Source organism: Mus caroli, chromosome 14 (genome assembly GCF_900094665.2).
Source record: "Mus caroli chromosome 14, CAROLI_EIJ_v1.1, whole genome shotgun sequence".
Taxonomy (NCBI): Eukaryota; Metazoa; Chordata; class Mammalia; order Rodentia; family Muridae; genus Mus; species Mus caroli.
The window spans coordinates 94,034,210-94,054,006 of NC_034583.1; the positions used below are offsets into that span (position 1 = coordinate 94,034,210).

At 39.9% G+C, this 19,797-nt stretch overlaps 1 long non-coding RNA gene across 1 annotated transcript in view; it reads right to left on the reverse strand.

Annotated features, from left to right (window-relative positions):
• Positions 1-19,797, reverse strand: part of LOC110309961 — a 37,553-nt gene that overhangs the window by 10,076 nt on the left and 7,680 nt on the right. The window contains exon 2 of the long non-coding RNA XR_003834821.1: positions 9,904-10,074. This is a non-coding gene — a long non-coding RNA (uncharacterized LOC110309961). The remainder of the gene's footprint in view (positions 1-9,903; positions 10,075-19,797) is intronic.

A 19,797-nucleotide genomic window follows, 5' to 3' on the forward strand; every position in this document is an offset into this window, starting at 1 on the left:
GGAGAGGGAGAGGGAGAGGGAGAGGGAGAGGGAGAGGGAAGTGTATGGGATGAACTGGATTGGAGGCCCAGAAAGACTATTTTGATCTTAGCTATCCCATGTGTTTCCCCTATAGTGACTTCTTGTGACTATTAACTCTGCCCAAGAAAATAGCCTAGAATGAAGTTTCGGATAATGATTCCTATGGATTTTCCTTTCTTTTTCCAAACATGGAAGCCCAACAGGACTAAACAACTTATAGCAAATAGACTACAAGAAATTTACCTGTCTGTATTAAAGTCCACAGGTTTCTGACACTGAAACCCAATCTGATTCATTCCAATTTTTGCTTTCTTCTTTGTAATTGCTTAAAAAATGATATACTAAGATTTATTGTTAGTGTCCCATTTAGCTAAGTTTGTAGGTAAGGCCACAGTCGCGTTCCCTGAGGAAATTCTTATCTTAGATGCCATTTTAGGAGTGAGGCGATATCCCCCCCCCCCCCCAGATCAGAGACTGGAACTGAAGCATCTATGTTCTCTGCGATTACAGAGTTGTGGTGACAGTAAATGAAGGTGCACATGTGTCCTCACTTGAGGCAAGATGGGTCCTAACACTCTCCTTTCTCGTTCCTTTTCCTTATTTTAGCGTATTCTCATCAAAGTTACATCACATCATGCCAACTTAATGTCCAGCAGCTCATTCCTGATTTTATTATTTAGCATTTTATTTTACATTTTAGAGATTAGGTCTTGTGCAGTCTAGACTAGGTATGAACTTGCTGTGTTGGCACGAAAGAACTGGAATTCCCTGATCCTCCTGCCTTCCCATTCTCAGAGCTGACCTTGCAGGTGTGTACACCACCGATGTATGTTTTTCTAGGAATCGGACTTTCAGGGGTTCCTGGATGCCAGGAAAGTGCTCTGTTGACAGTTATGTCACCAGCCCCAATGCTTTATCAACTGCTTTCAGTACTTTTCTACTGCTGGGACAAAACATCTTGACTAAGGCAACTTGTAGAAAAATCGTTTATAATGGCAGGGACAACAGGCTTGTTAGCATTCTTTCTGGGCTCTGCCCAGCAGTTACCTGGCAATAGCCAAGTAGGCCTGGCTTATATAAAAGGGGCTGTTTGTCCCCTCCTTGCTCTCTTACTCTTTTATTCTCTTTCACTTTCTTCTCTCACGTTCTCCCCCTCTCCCCTCTCTCTTCATGTGTTCCTGGCTGGCCCCTCCCCTCCTACTCCCTTCTCAACTCCCCTTCCCATCCCTAAATAAACTCTATTCTACACTCTATCTGTATGGCTGGTACCTCAGGGGGAAGGAGTACCTCAGCATGGCCCTCCGAGACACCCCTCCCACCTCACCATACCTGGCTCTACAAGCATATCCTTGGCTCCTTTCTTTTTTACAAAACACAACAAGGTTACAGACATGGCACCTGGAGCTGGTAGCCGAGAGCTCAAATCTTGAAAACATTTTCAGGAAAACAGAGGGAGCTAACCAAGAATGTTACACAGCTTTTGAAACCCCCAGTGGCTGCTGCCTGTAGCACACCTCGTCCATCATGTCCACACCTCCTAACCCTCCTCCAAAACAGTGTTCAACCTGGATGAACTGTTCAAGTGCCAAGACCTGGAGTGAAAAGTCTCACGCAAACCATCACAGTCACCGAGCCTGCTTTAGCAGGTGGCCGTTTCCAAGTGGTTTCAGGCTACTGATGGCATCCGCTTGAGAACTGATGATGTTGTCAAAGCTTCTGAGAAGGTTCTTTAAATGGACTGTGTTAGATTTTTCCTGTGATGATGGAATACTTGACATGGGCTACTTGTGAAGAAAACAAAGTTTACTAAGCTCAAGGATCATGGTGTGTAGCACTGAAAGCACAGGCAATAACACATATGTTTATATGTTGAACCAGGAGAGGCAGAGAAGGGAGCCTGGGGACTCGGGATCCTTTGCCAAGGCATTCCTGCAATGACTTAATGACCTTCCTCTAGACTCTGCCTCTTTCACAAAGCAATTCTCTAGCAATTTCTTACATTTATATTCATGATTGGGGGCATCTAGGACTTCATTACATTCTACCATTCACCCTTCCTCTCCTCTCCAATGAAGTGCTTCTTACCGGTAAGGCTCCTTCTCCCTTTACATCCTTTCTTCCCACTCACTGAGTTTAATCATGATTGTTTGCGTAAGGGTGAGTAGGGGATGTGGGCAATAGATTAGAGGCCATGCTACTGAAGAAAAGAAATCCTCTTCCTCTCACAGCCTTTAACTCCCCACAGCCCCTCATTGACTGTTGAAGCCTCATGAGCCCTTCCCCCACACAAGATGAAATAGTGACAGATCCAAGAATGTACAGGATTGTGCAGGTAACCAGAGATACAGTTGGTTCATAGGTCAATGTCTTTGTCATATCTAGAAGACATTTTCATAGCAGTCCACCCCAAAGCTCTCATTCTTTCTGCCCCTGCTATGCTCTGCCTCTTAAAGGTCTTCACCATTTCTCAGTACCATCATACCAGGAATGATGTCTTTAAACACACTGGGCCACTAGGAACACAAACTATAGCAGAGGACAGGGGAAATCATTTTGACCTCACTTATTTTTTATTCTCTTGTTTTAATTGTAAGTTGGCTGGAAATCTGCCATCTGTCTTGGAGTATGGAGCCCACACACCAGAAATGATGGCGCAGGAGCACAGAGGAATCTGCATGTCTGGTGACATCATGGAGGTCCCATGCCAACCTCAGACTCTCTGACCAGGGCGGTTTGTGTGAGAGAGAGGAAGCTCAGGCATTTTACAGCCGCTGTTATTTTAGGGCTGTTATTCTTAAATGATCAAAGATCTTTCAGAAACAAAATAATTGTAATGTTGAGGAGGAAGGAGGTTAAGTGTGGCACAGCATACTAGGTTTGCCATAACCAACTTTCAAGCCATGTACTAGGCTTGTGCATGGCTAATGCAATCACTCTTCATACTTACAGAAGATGAGCCCAGATGGCACACTGCAGTGCTTACTTAGTTCACAGAGCCACTTAAACAAGGAGTTCTATTAAAACCGATCTCTCCATCATGCTTTCTCCCCTTACTCTATTTGCTACTTATAAGAATTTGTTCTTAGTTCTACATTTCTTGTCTTAATTCAAAGCCTGCCTCAGAGTCTTCTGATCTCCAGTCAAAGGGATTTTGGAAGAAAGTGTGCATCAATTTATGTGACACTTTTCAAAGAAGATTGTACATATGTTTGTAATAAGATTGGTTATTGCAATATTTAACTTTATTATTAAATCTGTTTTTAGTGGGTTCTAAGTATCTTGGTGGTATCATTTCTGTATGTACAACCATATCTAAACATGTTTTTTTGCTTTGTGAGTGGTGTTGGTTCTCTTGTGGTTGGCCTGAAAGTGTTAGCAAAGCTTACCTTGCTTAGGAAGCAGGCTTTGCTCAGTGCTTTAGTTATTTTTTTTCTTATTTAGGTGTATTTTATGATCTTTTCATGCCAGATGACTGGTCAAGTCTGAAGAATGTAATTTGCCTGAGTGAAACAGAGGTCAATTATCAGCCATGGTCTAAGCTCAAGTCATTAATTAATAGGAATTACCCATAAAAGCACTAATTTGTAAATCGCATTAAGATGAGAAATCTTTTATGTTTAATCTTACCCATCTTGAAATACTTAGACTGGGTTCAATTTTAATTTTATCATTTACTTTTGAGAAATAAGAAAACATTCTGTTTTTGTTATTTAATTACAAGATACAAGAAAATCTTTGCTTTGTCCACACAAACCCATTTTAAAACTGGCAGACTCATCCATTATACTCAAAGCTCAATTGCGGATGCCAAACTGCCTCAAAGTGGCTTTCTCTTCAGATGCTGTCTTCAGTTTCATAAGTTGATCTGTCATAAATCATAAATAACTCAACAGGATTTGCATGGATCTTTATTATTCTTTTAAGCATCTTTTGATAGAACAATCTTGGGTCAGATGTTAAATATTTACATAAAAAGTTAAAGTAAAATGCAGGCCAAGATGCAGTTCAATGTCCCTGTGGGATGTCACATGTCCCTGTGGGATGACACATGTCCCTGTGGGATGTCACATGTCCCCATGGGATGACAAATCCTCCAGTGATAGCGTCTGCTATGTGTTAGAGTAGCATGCGGACTTTGAAGGGGCTGACATCTTTTTAGCAAAGGAACTTTCAATTCAGAGAGCATGAACTTGAATTCAAACCAATGAAAACAAAACATATTTGCTTGGAATGAATACACGGTATTCTGAGAAAGTAGACAAACAAAAATATGAACTTTATCTCAGTCCGTACATCTACTGGGCTTTTCATTGTATCTATTTGAGAGTCAACAATAGTTCTGTGGACAGCACCCGCAGAACTTGGGAGTCCTTGTAGTGTTTCATTGAATTTACACAAGACAAATTAACAAAATGGTCTTCACATATATACCTATTTAAAGAATTGTCTATGGTGGATTTTCATAAACAAATTATCCCATGGTTTTGAAAAGAATATTTTGAAAAGAATAATTTGACATGTTACATTCTGTTCTCAACCAAACCATCTTCCTTGGAAATCACATTGTTTTTCTAGGGCTAGAGACAAAGTTTCCAAAGAGAGGAGATGTCTCCAACCATTATCAGTGACCAGGGCATAAAGATACACAGTCACTACAGATGTCAAAGAACTTGCTGGAATCACAGGTCCCAACTGCTATTCCATTGAGTACCTATCCTTTCTCTCTCACAGATGACACTTAAGATAGCTTCTCAAACACTTTACTTATAGGGAAGGGTAGAGAGAAGCATAACCTGTCAATAAATTTCTGTTACCCTAATATCTTAGGCAGGAAATAGGGAGGTGGAAGTTCTGGTACAGAGAAAGGATTTCTGGGAATAGAGTCAGGCACAAAAAGATTTGCCCCAGACACAGAAGAAAATTGTCACATGAAACTGAGGACCAGGTAGCCAGCCATGATTTAAAATTGAATAAATGGGTAATTAAGTTATGAGCTACTCAGGGAACAAGCAAAGCTTTTGGCCTAGGCATTTATTCATGAAATATTAAGCATCAGAGTCATTATTTCTATGAATAAAGTAGACAGCTAGAAAGAACTATACTTTACAAATATATCCAGTTACAGGGCAGGAAGGATAGCAGGAAAAGTGTAGGAGTGAGGAGAGAGTCTCCTTGACATCTCCTCAATGCAGTCCCCATCAAAATTCCAACTCAATTCTTCCACATCTCCTTAAATGAATCTTTTCATTTCAAATCTTTCTAACCATGTCTTTGCAACTCATCTTTATCTTATCTATGTTTTCAGACATAAGCTTTTCCTTTCTCTGCCTCCTTGAACACACGGATCATAATGATAGTAATGTCCTACTGTAATAATACTCTAATAATACTTTTGCCCTTCTGGCTGTTTCATCCAAAGGGGTTTCTTCATCGTGGGATGTGGTTGCTTTTGTTTAGGGTGAAAAATAACTTTAAAAGAAATCTGGACATCTTTACAATCATTCATCTCTGTTCAATAGAATTACAACTACCATTTTTTTTTGTTAATGGTTATTGTATTGTTTACTTTTCTTGTGACTCTAAGGCAGGAAGGCAGGAACTTGAAACTGGTTATATTGCATCCACAGTGGAGAAAGAGAAGGACGTGGATGCTGGTGTTTTGTTTGCTTTCATCCTTGTCTATGGTCCATGAACTGGTGTTATACAACAGTTTAAACCTGTTTTTTTTTTTTTTAAGACCTCATATACTTATCAAGATATACACCTCGTGGATGATTCTAAGTTCCTTTGCATTGACAATCAAGGTTAACGGTCACAGATACTGTACTGTTATTTGTTTAGCCAGCACTAATGAAATGCTTACTGTACACTTGATATCACCCTCCAGATTCGGTATTACTGAGACAAAAGGTTGCCTCTTACCTTGTTCCCAGACCAATCATTCTTTCTCAGAAATGTATTCTCAGAACTCATATATTGCTCAATGGGCAAAACACTTGCTATATCAAGATGAAGACCTGAGTTTGGGTCCCCAGTACCCAGACAAGAAACTGGTATGATGGTATGTGGGAAGCCACATACACCATTACAAGGTGGTGCTGGCTACCACCCATAAGTTTGGGTAAACAACCAATGTGTGCATGTGCAGTAGAGTTTTTTGCCGAGTCACAGCCTGGTCCGAGGCATGCAAATGAGGCACTGAAAGCATAATCAATCGGGTGTAGACACACCTCTCGTAGGCCTATATAAGCAGCGCCATTTCTGGGGCTCGGGGTCTTTTCGCCTCTGCAATCAAGCTCTCCCAATAAACGTGTGCAGAAGGATCCTGTTGTGGCGTCTTTCTTGCTGGTGAGTTGGGCACTCACAATGGTATATGTTTGTAGAACTATCTTGGAGCTGGGGAAGGACAGAGTTGAATCCTGGGGAATTGCTGGACATCCAGTCTAATGGAAACTGTGAGCCCCAAGTTCAGAGGGAGACTGTCTCAAAAAGTAAGCTAGAGAGTTTTATAGTGGTAGAGGGTGATACCTGATGTTGGTTTCTGGCCTCCACACAGAAGCATGAATATACCCTCATACATACTACCTCCCTACCCGACCATGCAAATAAAACAAATATATGTAAATTGTTTTTATAAACATAGAGATGTTGTGTTGGAAAGTTTTATGACAACTTGACAAATTAAAATTATCTGAGAAGGGGAAACTTCAGTTAAGGAAATGTCTCCATAAGTTTGGGCTGTAGAAAATACATAGGGCATTTTCTTAGTGACATAGAGGAGGTCCCAACCCTTGTGGTTGTGCTAACCCTGGGATGGTTAAGCAAGCAGGATGAGAGCAACCCAGTAAGCAGCATCCTTCCTTGGCCTCTGTATCAGCTCCTGCGTTCGGGTTCTTGCCCTGTGTGAGAAGCCCTCAGTACTTTCGATGATAAATTGTTCTATGGAACTGTAAGTGAACCTCTGAAACTTGCTTTTGGTCATGGTGTTTCATCACAATAATAGAAACCCTAAAATAGATACCATTATCATTATTAATTAATTAAAAGAACTCTGTGTTTGAATTAATTTCACACATCTCCAGAATTATTTTATTCTTTTTTTGGACATTCATTCTGCCTGTGCAAATAAAATTTTTAATTTCTCTTAAACTTTTAATTATAAAATTTCCACATATTTGCTGGAAACACAACATGAGGGAAAACCATTTGATATATAATGATCACATTAAAAATGACAAAAATGACAGAAAAAAGGATTAATTAAAACATGCAAACAAAACCTTAAAACTTGCTTAAAAACACATTTAGTTTTATTGGAACATGGGAGCGATAGGGCTGAGAAAGGTTTGGGAGACATAGAGGAACTTGCATGACTTACATAAAGCTTCACATAAAGATGTTTACTATAACCTGAGCATCCTGTCAGGACGTGCTCTTTTTCAACTACTTTAAAGATACTTTTAAAATTACACTGATTTACAGTAGAATACATATGATATGAAGGGGGGATTAGAAGCCTGGGAATATTTAATTGAGAAGCAGTTAAAAGATAAATACAGGAGAGGGTAAATATAGGAAGGTTGATTGGAAAACTCAGAAGCAATCATACTGCTTTCAATTTACCTAAAATCACATATAAAAATAAATTTATAGATCCATCCATCAATATATGCACATAAGGATACATAGTTTTAATAAAGTTTTGCACTTGGAATGAAAATACTACCCTTAAGAGGTATAGACTACTAAAAACAAAACATAACAAAACAAAAACCAAACCACCACCACCACCAACAACAACAAAAACCAACACTGTCTCTGGAGTGTTGGTCTAGGGAGCTGGTGAGACCTCCTAAACAACATAGGCTATTGCCATTACCTTATCACTGTAGGCCCTTGGTTGCACTGCAGATAGTGAAGGTAAAGTCCCTACTGCCGAGGACATCGAGGACATCGTGAACTCAGGCAGAGGACTCACAGGATCCAAGCTAGATCTGACATGAAAGCTCCCTCACGAGCCACAGCTTCTGGCACCAGAAGATGCTATGTAAGCTGCCAGTGTGTGTGGGTGACAACCAACACTCTCTCCCAGCTATGACACAACAATGGCAAGCTTGGAAAGCTATCCCTAAGGATGCAATAGTGGCACTCATATTTTTGTGGTGACTAATATCTCTATATCTCTGTAATTACATACACATTCTCTGATCATGTGAATGCTATTTAAATAGAATTTCCTTATCTAGTTTTTAAGTCGTTGATTAACCTATTAGATTAACTTGTAGGTGGTTTTTTTCATTAACTTTAACATAATACTGACACTTTTGTAAATCATACAACAGTACTACATTCTTCGATATTCTCAAGATTCTTTATATAATCCTTTGCTAATGCATTCATAAGTGTCAGTAATTTGAGCAAGACCATATTCTTCAGTGGCTTATAGAATAAATTCAGTTATAGATACATTTTAAGAATGATTTATTGATGTTTTTAACTTGTGGCTTTCTTTGGTAGTGGTCTACTGGGAGGAACTCATTTATAAATATTCTATTATGAAATTAATACAGAGGTTTGTAGTTTTCTCATTATTTTATACTATCTTCTTTGCTATATTAGTTCATATATGAACATTTCTTTAAGCACACTAAACTTGTGACTTATAGCTCTGATATTCTTTCTTAAAGTACTAATATACACAAAAAATTATTGGGAAGAAATAGATTTTGATTACTGTGAGAATTATCCAACAATATAGTCTAGAATATTTGTATAATTCAGAGAAAAATGAGTAAAATAGGTCATCCAACTGAAGACTACACAAATTTAGACTTTTAATGTATCATTATTTGCTAAAGTTTCTGAAAATGGTAAGGTGATTTCAGTAATATTTAATATGATAAAAGGTTTCTTAGCTCAAATGCCCATAGGACCAACTACATATTTGCTAGTAGTTTCTAGCAGTGTCTAGTAAATACAATACCCGCGAGGAATACATAGAAACAGATCAATGAAGATGGTTAGTTTTTATACTTTGTGCCTTTCCTATAATTCATGTAATAATTTCAGATGTGCTTTTTAACTTATCCAGACTGCTTTTGAACAACTTTCAATGTTATATCAATGTCTGAAATTTCAAATATATCTTAAAGGTTCTCAGAATATGCTAATACACACACACACACATACACACACACACATATATATACACACACACACACACACATACACACACACATACATCCTACATATATCCTACAGCTGTTGGATACTTGGAGGACATTTTGTTTGTATGATGAAAAATATTCTTCTGAAGTTCTAATTAATTTTATCAAGAAAAGACTATGATATAGGTACAGAATAAAAAAAGCTATGGTTTTCAAGTAGATGAAAGTTACTCTCACATATATGTTTCTATCTTTGCATCAGAGTATTAAAGGAAGGCATTTTGCAGTTTAATGACTTTACTCTTAATTGAACTTTAACACACACACACACACACACACACACACACACACTTGTGTTTAACTTACAGAGTAATGGTTCTCCATGCAAGGTTTTCATATATATTTTCCCCAACCCACCTTCTCTCAGTACCCTGTTCTCCAGCTGTAACCTCCCTCCCAGTAGTCTCCCTCCCATCGATTATTGTCCTTCCCCTAAAGTGAGCACCACCACCACCACCACCACCACCTCCTCCATCACCACCTCCTCCATCACCACCTCCTCCATCACCACCTCCTCCATCACCACCTCCTCCATCACCACATGGAGCCCTTTCTAGTATCTTGAACAATATCTATGTTCCTCCCATTTGGGTACACATTTTTAAAAGCCAGAGGCTAGGATCTAGATATGAAATAAAACATTTAGGAAATTCACCTTTCAGAGCCTGCATTTCTTTACTTTACATAATGTTTTCCAGATCCATCCATTTTTTTCCTGCAAATTTCGCTCCTCTTTACAGCTGAAAATATTCCATTGTACACGTGGACTACGTCTTCATGACCCATTCATCTGCTGACGGATATCTAGATGGATTCCATTTCTTTGCTATGGAAAAAGATGAGAAACAAATATGGATGGACAACTATCTTTATAGCAGAATTTGAATACCTTTTCATATAGCTTAGGTATAGCTTGGTCTTTACTAAAATCCTAATAGTTACTAAAATTACTAAATTTAGTTTCTCAAGAAACCTCCACACTAATTTCTGTATTAGCTGTACTATACTTTTGTGAACATATGAACTCATACCTGCTGTGACTGCATGCACAAAATATGTTATAAGATCAGGTGAGCAAAATCCTAGCATAGATCATAGAAAGCTTCATGAAGCCCTGTTCCAAGCTGTGAAGCCATTGATGACTGCTTGAAGAGGGAGTTTTCCTTAGGGAATACAACTTCTGAGAGGCTACACTGCCTCTAGTGCATCATCCTATGTCCACCCATATACAGGCAGAACTAAATGGATCCCATGGGATTAAAAAAAATAAATCCATGGAGTTTGAAGGAAATAATGCTGGAAAAATAAGGCAGGGATTAGAGACTGGGGAATGGAAGTAGATTTGATCAAAATGCATGTATAAAATGTTCAAATAATAGAAAAGGAAAAGGTTATATAAATCTGTTCAAAATAGTTTTAGGTTTTTAATTCTGGAATGCATAGAATACAACAACAAACAAAACAAAACAAAGCAAACAAACAAACAAACAAGCAAAAAAACCAGGGTCTCACTATAGGCTATATAAGGCTAGTCTCTAACACAATGATCTATTTGTCTGCCTCTGCCTCTGCCTCTGCCTCTGCCTCTGCCTCTGCCTCTGCCTCTGCCTCTGCCTCTGCCTCTGCCTCTGCCTCTGCCTCTGCCTCTGNCTGCCTCCTCTGCCTCCTCTGCCTCCTCTGCCTCCTCTGCCTCCTCTGCCTCCTCTGCCTCCTCTGCCTCCTCTGCCTCCTCTGCCTCCTCTGCCGCCTCTGCCGCCTCTGCCTCCTCTGCTGCCTCTGCCTCCTCTGCCTCTTCTGCCTCCTCTGCCTCCTCTGCNGCCTCTGCCTCCTCTGCCTCTGCCGCCTCTGCCTCCTCTGCCTCTGCTTCTCCCTCTGCCTCCCAAGTTCTAGGATTAAAGACATGTGCCACTATGCTCAACAACACTGGGTATTTTCATTAATATGCGTATATAACAAATATATATATTTAACTTTAAATGTAATTTTAAAATTAATGCAGAGGCATGAAAGTTTGAAGTATGTATATTTTAGTAAGCTAGTTTTAGTTGGACATCCTCCAGCTGATTAGAGAGCGTTGTCATCCCAAAGAGGAAGTCATTAGTAGTTCACATGATGAAGTGCATTCTTCATGTTCAGTGTGTGGAAGAAATCTTGGTGGTAAATAAATCCACAAAGCTTGAACTTACGGAACTTGTATTATTGATTGTGAAAGAATTTTCTTCAATGGGGAACAACTATCCCAGCAAAACTTCATTTAAATACAAGTTTGGAAAAAGTTTTCATAGAACAAAGAGTCAAAATATATTAATGCTTTATTTGTTTAATAGTACATTTTAAAATGTGTCAAGACATTTCAACGTATAGGACAATGGAAAGAAGATGCAATTATCCTAATCCTTACATTAAGTATAATTGGATAGGAATCATATACAGGTGACGAGAGGATTTGGAGCTGTAGAGAAGAGAGACTGGAGGGTATACGTGTTCTAGGAACGCACCAAACCAAGGAGCTGCTCACTAATGAGTTCCCAAGTGTCTTAGTTACTTGTTTATTACTGTGAAGAAATGCCATGATTTAGAAAGCATTTAATGTAGGGGATCATAATTCTAGAGGTTAGTAAAGCCTATGACCATAATGGTGGGGAGCATGGTATTAGACAAAGAGGCAGGCATGGCCTGGAGCAGCAGCTGAGGGTTTATATCCTATGCACAAGGAGTAGGAAGCAAGGAAAAGGCAGACAGACGGACAGACAGACAGACAGACAGGGCCTGTCTTGGGATTTGAAACATCAAAGCTCAACCCTAGTTGAGTGACACACCTTCTCCAACGAGATCATATCCTTCCCCAGATAGTGCTACTAACTAAAGACCAAGCATACGTTCCAGAGATGGAGGTGAACAATGCAGTTCCCAAAAGCATGTTTCCTCCTAAAATTGTTTGCAGTGATATGGTGTAGAAATGGAGAACAGACTGGTGGTTTCAAATGGCCACTGAGAACGTGGAGGGGGAGAGAGTGTGACTATTAACATATGGGTAATATTCCTGTCAATCTGATTATACTAAATGGTGCTCAGCAAATAAACTGTCATTCCTTAGTTTCTCTATGAAGGTATTTGTGGAATATATCAGCATTTGAATTAGTAGTTAAAGAAAGAAAAATTGCTGTTGCCCATTTGTATGGTCACCATTTAGTTCTGACATAGCTTCAAATAATAAGAAGTATAGAAGAAGGCAGGGCTCTCTGTATCTCTCTGTCTCTATCTCTGTCTCTCCCTCTCCTCCTTCATCTGAAGCATTCATCTTCTCTTGCTCTGAATCATCACAAAATAAGGTTTTCTGGTCTCAGACTCCAGAACCTACACCATTGGTTTGTTGGCTCTCATGTTTTTGCCTCAGACTGATTGCTGCTTTCCTGGTTTTCCACCTTGAGAACAAAGCACATTGCAGGACATCTAGGCCCCCATGTTCTAATACATAGTTACATATATGACTATACACTAATATTAGAATTTATAAATGTAATTGAGAATTGGTGGCACAAAGTTGTTTTTTTTTTAATATATTTTCAGGAATAGGAGCAGATATCAAAGTTTCTAGCAGTAGCACAAGAAAGTCATTTTCTTTTGTTTCATCTTTTATTTTACATCACAGCTCTTTAACTTATGCACGGTTTGAACCTCTAATTCCTCGTGTTTGCTTGTTTACTTGAAGTGCATGAGGAAAAAACAGATATGAAGGTCTTAAAAACTAGAGAGACTGACTACATTACTGTTGTGTTACAAAGCTTTCTGGTGAGGTGTAGCACATGTGTCTACTCACAGGGAACTCACAACACAACAAAATACAGATCACACCAAAGTCCAACACCATTCAGTCAAAGTGTTAAGGATGGTTCAAATTCTAAGTCTCAGTTACTCGCTTCCCACTATCATGAGCACCTTCTTCTTGACCTTGTCTGTAAAGGAAGCACAATAGCCCATTAAAAAAGGATGATTTGACATCTGTGTGTACATACACGGTTAGAGTGCATTTAATGTTTCTACGCACTTTAGCACATAGTAGGCTGAATTCAATAAAATGGGAATTTGAAATTTATGGAAACATGTTCACTCTATATGAAGCAGAGAGAGGATCCATATATAAGAGAAGTTAGTAGACTGGAAAAGGCAGGGATTCCTGACTGATCATTCTCTTCTGGTCTCTGCTTTCCTTGCTTTGTTCATTCAGCAAGCTAGGGTTTATTTGAGGTGATAAACTACAGACATGCATCAGTCCATACACATGACAGTCTTAAGAGAGCCATGGAAGCATCTGCTCGTCTTGTGATCCCACTAAAAAGGTCTTCAAAAGCCACTTTATAGAACTTCTTCTATGGTGAATTGGAATTTGGGGATAGCAAAAAATCTGTAGGATAAATCCTCAAAGTGGTAAGATTAAATTCTGCTGTGAAAAACAGCATACTTCATTTTCATTAGAAGTGGGCTCTAATCTAGGTTTGCAGGATAGCTTGGGAAACAAACCCTGAAAATCATGCACGGAGAACTTTGAATTTCTATGAAGTAATAAGAGAATAAGCAAGCAGTGCTAGAAATGCTACCAATAATGATCCAGTGTCATTAAGCTAGCTCAAGCCGTGCACACCATCCCTGGGGACCTCAGGATCCCTAGTGTGCTGTTACCATGACAGCACATTGTCAATAAAGGCTGGTCCCATCATGACCCAGCACTAGGGGCCAGGCAGATGTTAAGCAACAGCCTCCCCCACCCCCTTCTCCTCCAACTTCCCTTATGAGTATCCCCACCCAAATCCCTACAGATGTTATTGTTAGGGGATGACCCTGCAAATTTGTGAACACATGAGTTCTTTGTCTTTTCCTTCCTTCTCTCTAGAAGCCTAAGGTGCTGATGAAAAAGGGAAGGGTCCTGACAGTAAGGGCAAAACAAGAAGCAAGTCATGAGTTAGGCAGTTTTTGAGGAGTAGCTGCGACTCATACATTCTCCTTCGTTACAGTAATAAGTGTCAGTATGACACATCAACTTTTGTTACCATGAACACAATTTTACAATTTTTAATAATTGATGGTTAATGATTCAGAAAATCATGTGAATCTTGGCTATGCATCAACATCAACAAAATCAGGGTCTTAGTTAAGACTCTATGACTCAGCAATAAAGAAAGAATTCAAGAAACTGCATATATGTTTATATGTATGTGTCTCTGTGGTGTGGTATGGTGTGGTATAGTGTGTGTGTGTGTGTGTGTGTGTGTGTGTGTACTTAGAGAAAATCTTATTTGTAGTCTCATTTGAATGTACTACCTTTCAAGAATTCTTTAAACTCTTTAAATTCCACCTTAGACTTTGAGAGATATACAGCCATATTTCAAAATGTTTTTCAAAAAACTCCTTGGGATTGTTTACAAAAAGACTACTTGGAAATGGCATAAAACCTTAAGTGTACTATTGACTGAAGGAATTATATATATATATCTCAAAAAGCATTTAGATGAAAAAAATGAAAAAAAAACCCAGAAGCTACATATAAAATTAATAAACCATCACACATATTAGTATGTTTATTAAAATATAACAATGTATAAAATTTTTCTCTATTAACATGGAAAATTCTACACAACGGTGAGATCAATTATCAGTTCTTGTAGAATTACAGGTGTGAAGTACAAATTTCTTGTTTCTTTGGAAATTCAGTTGTGTCATATGATGGTTTTCTGGATGCTATCTTGTGAGAGAAGGCTTTGCTGAAACAGGCACTTGAGAGGGTGTGTGATGTTTGGAAAGAGAATAAGTAGAATCCCACAGACAGTGAAAGGACACCCTTGCGTTGCTATGCCTTGCAACGCTTTGCTGGTTTTCACTGGGTGTGCAAAGCTTTGCTGGTCTTTGCGGATCTTTACTTCGTAGAGAAAAATGTGCCAACAAAGTTTTCATGGTATTCTGGCTGATTCTCCTCACTTCCACTGACTCCTGCCAATTTGGCGGAGTCTTGGGGTTTTTGCTGGATTTAGCCTCTGCTACTAATTCATGTTTGGTGTTTACTTTGGGGCCGGACTGCCAATACGCTGACAACGAAGATTGGAATCACCCCAAAGAATTACTTCTAAACAGGTCCACAGCCTCCTTCCATAAACCTTCTTTTTTCGTGTACCTCTGATTAGTGGGCTAGAATGGATGCTGAATCATTCCAGAGCCCTAAATAAGGTAGGCTTTGAGAACAATCTAACCCTACATTGTCTTTTCTCTCCCCTCCAATGTGATATGTGTATTCATGAATTTGCATTATTGATACTATGGCAGCGGACCAAAACTGTAGCGCAGAACTCCAGGCACCCAGTAGGTGACAAAGGAAACGAAATACTTTATAAATACACAAGAGAATAAAACTCATTCAACAGCCAAACAGTGAATGGCAAATGGCAAGCAGTCACCTGTCACTGAGTTCAGAATACATCGGTAGAGTCAAGACCACGCGTGGCCTAAGTGGGCCTGCCGTGCTCTGTGCCTTCTATGTCTCCCAGCAGCCGTTCGTTGGAAAGAACAGTTGGCGCTGACATTTTCAGTGTTCTCATTAAGGTCTCTTCCCACCATCTCCAGGTAGGAAGGCAGCAAGCAAGCTGAAGTCGCATGAAGGACTAAGTTATCCCGGAATACACGAGGAATTCTCTAGAGTCAAAGCTGCCTGAACAGACTCAACAGAAAGGAATTAAAGCCCCTGGAAACACTTGAGATTTTCCAGGGCTTCCTGGTGGGTTTTGGAAAACACAAAAACCTTAGTAGATTCATTGTTAGTGATAATCTCTTTTTCCAATGAGGTGGAATGGCACAGAACATTAAAGACAGTCTGAAAAGGTACAGCAGAGCTAGTGATTGCCTCTGAAGGAGGCACCACCCCACCTCCACCCTACTGTCTTCACAGTAGGGAAACAAAACAAAACAAAACAAAACCCTAAAGCAACAACAACAACAACAAAACCAAAGAAAACAAACTGGCATGTAGGTGTTCTACTTAGGGCTGAACTCTCTTCAGTGACCTTTCCTGCACTCTGACCAATTGTGCATCTCTTTATTAATCACCATTCACTACAACACAATCTTTCTTGGTGAGGGGTGAGAGATACAACAATCTACAGGTACGGGGGATGTCACTCATTTAGAAGACAGTTTGTTGCTATGATTCTTGGGCAAAATAATGGTAGGTTATCATCTGGGTCCCACAAAGCGTGACCCCACCCCAGCCACAGGTTCTTAGACAGGTTTACAGCACCAAGCATGCACTCTGTCCTGGGGAGGAGGCCTTCACTAAAATCAGTACCACTCTTGGTACTATTGCTTCAGTGCCTGTCTTCCCAGACCTGTCATCACTGTCACTCCAGATAGGTCTGCCAATGACACCTCTCCCCCAGTAGCCTGTGGAGCACCCTTGAGCATTACAAACGCTGCCCATGGGCACACAGGAAGCACTGCTAGGACCCAGTCAGTTCTAAATAATAAAGACAAAGATGAACACAAAGACATGCATTCGGGAGCACTGTATACTAGAGGAGTTCTGGAAGGAGTTGGAAGAGGGTGATAGCACATATGGATAAAATACATTGTGTGTGTATAAAAATATAAATAAATAAATAAATAAATAAATAAATAAATAAATAAATAAATAGAGTGTTTAAGAAAGACACAATAAAGAGGATGGCATATCTCATTTCAGCCTCCAAGGTGGCCAGGTAGTGACTGAAGAAAAGTTCTAAGCTAAATAGGGTTGGTATAAAAATGAACATGTAGTCTCTGTGTTAGCTGCCATCTACTGAAAAAGGAAGCTTTCCTGATGCGGGTAGAGAGATGCACTTATATATGGATATAGCAATAAGTCATTAAGTGTTGATTTAATACCATGTGCATTTAGCAGAATATCAGTAGTTGATTCTCTTCTATGGCCTATGACCAGTATATCTAGCCATAGATATTTAGCATGATGTGTGTTTCAGCTTATGGAGTAGATGGGTCTTAAATCACTGGCTTGCCTTGCCAGGGCAAGTACTAATTGTAGCTTCTAGAGTAAGGAGAGTTAATCTCCCCTCCAGTAGACTGCATAGCCTCTACCAGCCTCTACCAGCACTATGAAATCTTGACAGTAGGGATGAAGTTTTGAGGTTAGATCCAGCTTGCTAGTTCTGTGATTTATAACTCAAGTATGTGGTGGTTTTGGCAATAGATTCTAACCTCAATTTTGGAGGAAAACCAAGAGCATTGTAAATCATTTGTAATTTTGGGTGGTCTGTGAGATATCACTGGCCAAAAATTCCAAAAGGGGTAACCTTTTACCTTTTACTAACCCTGAGATTTTTATTTATTAAGCTGCACTGTCTAGTATAGTCATTCTTGCCCTGTGATTGCTTTTAAAACTAAGTGTATATGTATATGTTTTCAGAAAAATTTAAAGCCATAGGTTTCCATAATGATCATTCAAAAATGTTTTTAGTGTTAGTTCTCCATCTCCCTTGTATACCCCGCCCTCCCCTCCCCATCCACTGTATCACCAGAACTATTGTCCGCTACTGAAATGCCATGCATGAACTCTTAAGATCTCAAGAGTTTTGTGTGTATCTGGCTCATTCTCTGACTTGTCTTCTTAACTTAGATTCCAAAAGTCATACAGCATGTTCAGTGGTAGCTTCTAGATAGAATCTCTCTGCCTAAACCACACTTCACATTTCTCTGCATGTAAGAATTGTCTTTGTAATTAGTTTTGGTCCCTTGACTATCTATAATATAACATCTTATATCAAATTCACCACCCTCTGGGCTCAAACAACATTCCTTTCTGAACACATCTAGAATCTTCCTGCATCTTTTTTTATCTCAGATGATGATATCTAAGTCCAACACTATCTATCACTCCTTGCTGAGAGTGCAATACCCACAACTTCCATTTATTTCTATGTTTCCGCTATAGTCTAGACTCAATACAACAGTTGAATAAACACCAAAAAGTACCAATTAATTTTATTTTGTTAAACTAAATGACTTCTTTTGTCACTTATAGTAAAACCCAAAAACAGTACTAGGCTACAGTTTTCGATGTATATCTGACTTGCAGACTCCTTAACTAATTTATTTCTCCTGGTCATACTGACTGTCTGCTGGTTATAAAACATGCGGAACAAACATACTTTTAGACCAGCCACTCTGCCTGCCTGCTTGATCACAATCTACTCAGAGCTGTGTGTAAAAACTATCAGAAAGGTTTTTGTTGACCACTTAAATTACAAAACATATTTTCACATTCTATTTTCCCTTATCTTATTCAAGAAATGTATCATGGCCTGGGTAGTGGTGGCGCATGTCTTTAAACCCAGCACTGGGGAGACAGAGGCAGGTGGATTTCTGAGTTTGAGGCCAGCCAGGTTTACAGAGTGAGTTTCAGGACAGTCAGGGCTATACAGAGAAACAATGTCTCAGAAAACAAAAACAAACCAAAACAAACAAAAAAGAAAGAAAGAAAGAAAAGAAAAGAAAAGAAGAAAAGAAAAGAAAAGAAGAAAAGAGAAAAGGAGAAGTGTGCCACAGAGCCACCACAACCAAAACGGTCAGTATTGCGCTCTTCTTTTCAGAATAGTGAAGAGTAATTGAAAACCTGGAAGGCAACCGGAGACATGGCCTTGAGGACAGTTTATAGTTAGAAAGTAAAGATTTGCCTTTCTGGTCGGAGCCAGCACTGGGTCACCTTGGGTACAGAGTCTGTGGACACCCCTCCCCTCCCCCGCCACCGCCGCCATGGTCCCTAGAAGACTCTCCACTCGATCTTAGGACCACCAGTGAGTGGAACACAACTTCTGTTCCATTCCAATCGTGCAGGACCTGAGACAGCATTAGGGAAGCAGAAAACCCAGCCTGACCAGGGTCACAAGTCCCTTCCGGTCAGCACCAGCACCAGGTCACCTGGGCAAGGAGTTGGAGGACACCCCCAAGGTGCCTAGAGGACAGCTTCTGAGGCAGACCCCATTTCAGGCTGCAGACATCTGGCACCTTCCCTGCCAGAAGACAGGTGTCCTCCCTGCCCTGGAGGGCTTTGCCAGAACACCTGGGGAAGCCATCTTGGTTCCTGGATTCCTCTGAGACTAGTCTGCGCAGGTGAGAGTGTGGACTACAGAAGCTAACAGCTTCTGGGACAGGCCCTGTTTCAGGCCTTCCTCTTCTGCCAGGAGGCTGGTCCGAATGCCAGATATCTGCACACCTTTTCTGCAAGACGAGAGCTTGCCTGCAGAGAGTGCACAGACCACTGAAATTCAGGAGAGAGCTAGTCTCTCAGTTCTGCTGATAGAGGCTAACAGATTCATAAGAGGAACAAGCTCTAACCAGAGACAACTATAACAACTAACTCCAGAGATTACAAGACGGTGAAAGGCAAACATAATCTTACTAACAGAAACCAAGACCACTCACCATCATCAGAATGCAGCACTCCCACCTCACCCAGTCCTGGGCACCCCAACACACCCGAAAACCTAGACCCGGATTTAAAAGCATATCTCAT